The sequence below is a fragment of the Myotis daubentonii genome, chromosome 1 (genome assembly GCF_963259705.1).
Source record: "Myotis daubentonii chromosome 1, mMyoDau2.1, whole genome shotgun sequence".
NCBI lineage: Eukaryota > Metazoa > Chordata > Mammalia > Chiroptera > Vespertilionidae > Myotis > Myotis daubentonii.
The window spans coordinates 13,505,676-13,511,675 of NC_081840.1; the positions used below are offsets into that span (position 1 = coordinate 13,505,676).

The window sequence follows — 6,000 nt, forward strand, 5'->3', positions numbered from 1 at the left end:
AAAAAAAGTCCAGTTCTAACACTTTAGATGCTGAACTAAATTTTTACATGCATACTGCAGCCACCAAATATATCCCTGGACAAATGCCAAGCTGCATGCTGTTCACCTCATGTTTGGGGGATCCTGTCACTGGGGATTTAATAAGGTCACACGGACAATATCTTCCCGATATGGAAGCTAGCCTTCATATTAGCTGTTGGCTGGGAGAAGTTAGACATAATAAATTTAGCAATAAGCCCAAGAGCCGGTGGCCATGCCCCGAAGCTCCCTGAAACCCTGTGTGATGAAAGAGCCTCCCAGCTGAGCGGGGAGCAATAGATCCCATTTGGAAGAGGCTTTGCATAGCAAATGCAGCCTGTAAAGAAATCTAATCAGCACCTTGCACTCCTGGGCGAGCATTTACACGGATTTGTGCCTTGCCCTTGATTAGCTTACTGTGAGCTTTACCAGGGGAGTCCCTCCACTGAAATTAATCAAAAGCTCTCGGAAACTGATTTCCATTTACAAGAGAAGGCACCATGAGTTTCCAGGTGAGTTAATAACGATCCTAATTTAAAAATAAAATAAAGATAATAATAAAAAACCAGAGCAGCGGCAAACCTGGAGCCGCTTGGAAACTCCAAACTCTACTGGGGGGAGAGGGGACGTTGGGGAACCCAGGGCTGGAATCCTTTCGCTCTCAGAGTGAATGGCAGAGCTATTTTCTTAGCCTAAGTAAGGCTGTGGTTCCGGACGTCTCTCAGCTACCCCCTCCTCAGTGCACACTCGCGACCACTCAGCGCCCCCCCCCCACACACACACCCACACACACGCGCGCACTCACCCCAGCACTAGGACGCATCAGGCCGCCAAGGGAAAATCAAAACCTCTCTGCAACACCACCATTCACCCCCCCCCCACACACACACACACACACCCCAGCACACACGCGCATTCCAAATCACAGTGGTTAGTGTTTCATCTCGCCCTTCAATCCAAATGTGACTTCTAAAGTTCCTGTTTTATGATGCCATAAACTGAATGGTAGGAGGAGAGCCCCCCCCCCCAGGATGTCAAAAGGGGGGAGGATAAATGTTCCCCCTTCCTTGAAATTTTCACACAGCCCCCCCCCCATTGCTTTCCTGCACCAGTTAAACTAGGCAAGGGAATGCGAATGGGCGCTTGCTTTTTTTAATAAGCTCAACGAGAGTGAGAGGGTCAAGGTGGGAGTGAGTGAGATCCATCCATCATTTCCCCTGATTGAAGAATACTGAGAGCCTCTTTCCCCACCACGTTCTAAATTCCCAAGGAGCTACACGATCGGGCACCAGCTGGAGCCGCGAGTTCCGATCCCTTCCCGGGGGAGACTCGCCTCTCTACCCAGCTGCCCCCCGGACGCCCAGAAGCGCCACGGGCCCTCCGCGGTGACTGTAGATCTCCCGGCTCTGGGTGCCCACGCCCGGGATGGGATCTGGAACTTCGCCTCCCACTGACTTTCAGCCAGAGCAGGCGAGCGACAGAAAAGGCGCTGGGAGGGAGCCGGAGCCCAGCGGAGGGACGTGGGGAGAGAGGAGGGGGGGTGCCCGTTACCTGCCAAGGTTTCCGAGGTATCCTTCTGGCCTGCTGGTAATCCGGCTCAGCGCCGCGTCCTCCCCCAGATCCAAACTTTTGCCCGGTCCTCCGGCTGGAGGCGGCGACGACCGTGGCGGCTGCGGGAGCCCGGCCCTGTCGCCCGCAGCGTCGGGGCGCGGGGATGCGGAGGCCGGAGCCTCAGAGAGCGGCTCGAGCCTCCCCGCAGCCGGCCAGCGCCCGGGAGCCCCGCTCGCCTCGCTTGCTCTCGCCTTTCTCCCCTACCGAGCCGCGGCATCGTCTCCCCCCGTCCTCCGCCACCTCCGCCTGCAGGGCTCGGGCATGCCACTTTCTCGGCGCTCCGGCCGCCGGGCCCCCGCCTCCTCTGCCGCCCCCTCTCCGCCTCAGCCCAGCCCACCGGTCCCGAAAGAAAGAGGGCGAGCGGAGAAGGCGGTGATCAGCAGCCCGGTGGGATCGGGGATCCTCGGAGAAGGAGGACCCCGGGGGGCGTCTGGAGAGCCGGGCGGGCGGGCCTCCGACGCCCGGGTGCCGACTGTGCGGACCTCAGCGAGGGGCGCTGCGCCTGGCTCCCTCCGAGCGCCGCGCGGGTCCCGCGTGGGTCCGGAGGCTGCTCCGACCTCACTGCTGCCTGGATCCGACGCGGCCGGGCTTTGTAGGCGCTGCGGCCCCCACACCCACCCCTCCTGACACCCCCGGGAGATGTTTACAGTAATGAATTCACGGGATCGCCTCTGCCGCTCCCGCGCCCCTCCTCTCCCCCGTCCCCAGCTCTCTGGCGCGCTCCCCTCCTGGAGCCGTCTTTCCCTCCCTCCTTCCCTCCCGCCTCCCTCCCTCTCGAAGTCCCTCCCACATTTCGGGTTTAAAGAATGCTTGGGAGGCGCGGCCGCAACCCAAAGCTTTCCAAGAGGCAAAGTAAGACTAAGCGCTTAACCCTGTCCTCCCCGAAGAGAGTTGCAGAGCGCCAGGCTAACACCGGGATGCCACTGTGACCAAGCACGCCTCCTCCTCTCTCTCTCTGCCCTGCACCATCCCACCTGCCCCCCAACTGTTAGGGATCGTGCCACTACCCGAATGCTCAACGTCAATTTCCCCCCTGCCCGCTCGGCGTTGTACTTCCAAGCCAGAGGGTCTAGTACTCAGACACCGAGAAATGATGGAAACGACAGATTAGAGGGTAAAAATATTACAAGTCTCTCAACCAAGATGGCGTTATGTCAAATGCAAGCAATCTTGGTGATTTGCCCCCACCCCACCCCCTTACACCTCATCAAGCGTTCCCTGATCCCCGGACCTTCTTAAATAACTTTAATTGGGAACATCAGCCAAAATGAAATAGGGTTATCTTCAACACCCCATTTTCTTCCTTCGCCTTGGCTGCTGGAAAGAGCGTTGTTCACTTTGCCCGTAGGTTACAGCGGACAAACACATGCAGCCCTCAAAGATTTAGGAAACGGGCTTGACAGCTAAAGCAGCCTGATTTGTAAGCAGGCAACGTTTCCACGCGCAATCTCTTGGTAAAGGTTAGAGAGTAATATACGAAAGCCAGGTGCACGTCTCTCTCTTGGGGTGGGAAAGGGAGTTCTGGTTTCCCCCCTCTCATTTCATCGCCGCTGCTCCCGCCTCCAGTAAGTTGCTGTCATGTTCTAACAAGTCTGTAGAGAGGCAGAATCTGAACAGAAGAGGGAGAGCGAGCTCGCGCCAACCACCGGGCTGCGCTCCGACGCGCGCTGTCGGCGGGGCCGGACCTGAAGCTCCCATGAGCTTGGACCTGGCTCGGGGCCAGCTCCCTAGGGAGCCTCTCCCTCTCCGCTAGCGTCGCAGAAGAGCTGGCCAGAGGCGGTGGCCGCGACCTCCTCGGGAAGATTTCCCCGTCCTCAGTTCACAGCCTGAGTCACTTGGCACCACTTTCCCAATTGTTTTTATTTCCTTCGCATCCCTGTTGGGTCTCCCGCCTTCACGTCTCTGAGCGCCTCGATTGTGTTAAGACGACTTGGAAAAATGCCCGCTTTGACTCCCAAGCACAAGCCACGCACCGATCCACCCAGACGCACGCCCGAGACGCGCGCACGCTGGCCCCTAAGCACACACCACCCAGGTTCGTGCCCGCTAGTCGCTGCTCTTGCTGCGTTTTGCAAAGGTGGCTCGGAGAATTCTTAGACTGACTTATACACAGCCGCTCTTCTCCCCAAACTCGGTGTGTGACTAATGTCCGGAGGAGGAGGGGCATGGCTGGGGGCGTTCATTGGACTAGGACAGACTCGGAGTGCCATCTTGCCAGGAGGTGCCAGGAGCGACCACACCAGCAGTGGCCTCCGCCTCCACCAGCAGCTTCTGCCGGTCCGGCCCGGAGGGAGCTCTAAACGCTTTAGGAGTTTCCCAGTATCCAGTGTGGGTCCAGCCCGCCCCAGTCACCCGCTTCCCCATACTTCCTTTCCCGAGTTAGCATCCCCGACTTCAACTGCAACCTTGATCTTGCACTAATTACAAAAGAGAAGTGACCGAGCCGGTGCTGAAAGCAGACATCGAGTCAGCACCGCGGAAGTTCTTTCTAGCTGGGTCCAAGCCTTCGCGGGGACTGGATGGTAGCTGGTGAGGTTCAGCCCCTGCCCTCCTCACCTTCGCCTTTCCCCTGGACTCGGCGCCAAAGGGGGAGGTATCCGCCCCCTCCCCGCGTCCCACCCACCCACCCGGTGGTCAGAGAATGCATTCGGGTCAGCCTGGCACCCGCGCCTTCCTGGCCGCCGCTGGCGCGCAGAGGATGCGCTGGTTCCAGCTCAGTGCCAGGCCACCGAAGACCCGTAAATCTGGAGAAATAGTTGATTTCGGTCAAAGTAACCACGTCCTCAACAAGAAGAAAAAGGAGCTAGCAAACCGCACTCCCCCCCCCCCCCCCCCGCCGCCCCATCCCCTCATCTTTTTAGCCACTAATAGATACCGGATTGCGGGCAGGGGGCGTGCTGGTGGCTTTAGGCGCCAGCTCTTGATAATCAGGCTGGTGACATTAACAACAGATGGAGCGGGCGCAGAGGTGGGGGCGTCGGGGGATGTTACTGCTGGAAGTTAACAGATTCATTCTGGGGAAGTGAGAGGCTGGATTCCGGCAAGTTTAGTGGCTCTGGAACCCCCAATTTAGGATGATGCTCCCAGCAGGCAAGCAAATTTACGTTTTGACGCCGAGCTCAGTTAGAAAACTCCTTGGAGGAGGTGGATTCGACCTGAACACAGATCTCCCTAGAGTCTGGGGCCAGTTAAGCAGTCTGTTTTCTCTCTGGATGAAAGATAGAGACGGAAACATCCCATCCACCCGCAAACCAGCCTCCCACCCCACGCCACCTCCCACCCCCGCTGGTTAAAAAAAGAACCCCTTCTCCCCCAAAGAGACCGCGCGGTGCCCGCGTAGGGGCAGTCCCGGCGGTTCCTGGCAACTCCACCTGGCACCGCAGCCCCTTTACCTGGTGTCCCCGTCTCCTTGCTGCGGGCTCATCCGAATCCGACAGGGTCGGGGAGGTGGAAAGGAAAGAAGCTGGCGCGGCAGCAGCGGGGCTCCCGGGGCATGGTATTGTTTTAGGGGTCGCCGCCAAGGTCCCTCCTGCCCATCGTTGAGAACTGCCAACCTGGTTCCGGGGCTGGGTGGGCACGGCGGCCGGCCGTGGAGCTGTGGCCTCGCTGCTGCTGGTTACCCCGGACCTAGGACCAGAGACGCACCCGCGCGGTAGCAGCTCGGAGCCGTGGCGCGGAGACTTCGGCCACCGATGTCCTCTCGGAGCGCTCGTTCCTCTGCGGCGACCATGGAAGATGCCAAACTCGAAAGTGACGGCGACAGGTTTCCAACGTACAACTAACTACAAGGTACCCAGCCGGAGACACTGGGCTGCTTTCCCCCACCTCCCTGCCCCTCCCTCCGACGGGGGAGGGACCTGACTTAACCCTGTGTGCGCCCTGCGCTCCGGGGAGAAGCCGGATTCAACTAGGAAACCGCAGGCGGCGGCTCCCGAGGCGAGAGCTTTGTTCACGTGCGTTTCCAGTGGGTGTGTTGCTGTCTGGGGGCACTCGCGTGGCAAGACGCCAGGGGCAGGCTTCCAGCCCCAGACTCCGGCATGGGAAGGAGCCCTAGCGTTTCATCCGGACCGAACCCAGCCCTCCGAGTCTATTTGTTTGCCCCCAGTTACCAGATTTATTGAAGTTGCCGGCGAAGTTGAGTTTTATTCCCTTATTTCAAACACCCCCACCCCCCCCACCCCCATCCCCACCACGCTGTCCCCGTATTTTTTCCTTTGCTAGCGGCACATTGAACATGTGGAACTCTCGGCTTCTCCAGACTCTAGTTTTTTAATTGTTTGGCGTGTGCGAGAGGAACTGTGTAAGGAACCCACCCACCCACGATGCATTTAAATGAAACAGCGAGGAAAGCTGCCTCCCACCCACGCACCC

General features: G+C 58.8%; 1 protein-coding gene across 2 annotated transcripts in view; it reads right to left on the bottom strand.

Moving 5' to 3' along the window:
- The window catches only part of FLRT2 (fibronectin leucine rich transmembrane protein 2), a 100,390-nt gene extending 94,677 nt beyond the window's left edge, over positions 1 to 5,713 (bottom strand). Inside the window, exon 1 of one of the 2 annotated variants that reach the window (XM_059688843.1) lies at positions 5,022 to 5,713. The gene's annotated coding sequence lies outside the window, so the exon portion shown is untranslated. Of the gene's footprint in view, positions 1 to 1,569; positions 1,708 to 5,021 lie in introns of those variants that run through there. The other variant, XM_059688853.1, reaches the window with a different exon arrangement.
- Positions 5,714 to 6,000: the final 287 nt, after the last annotated feature.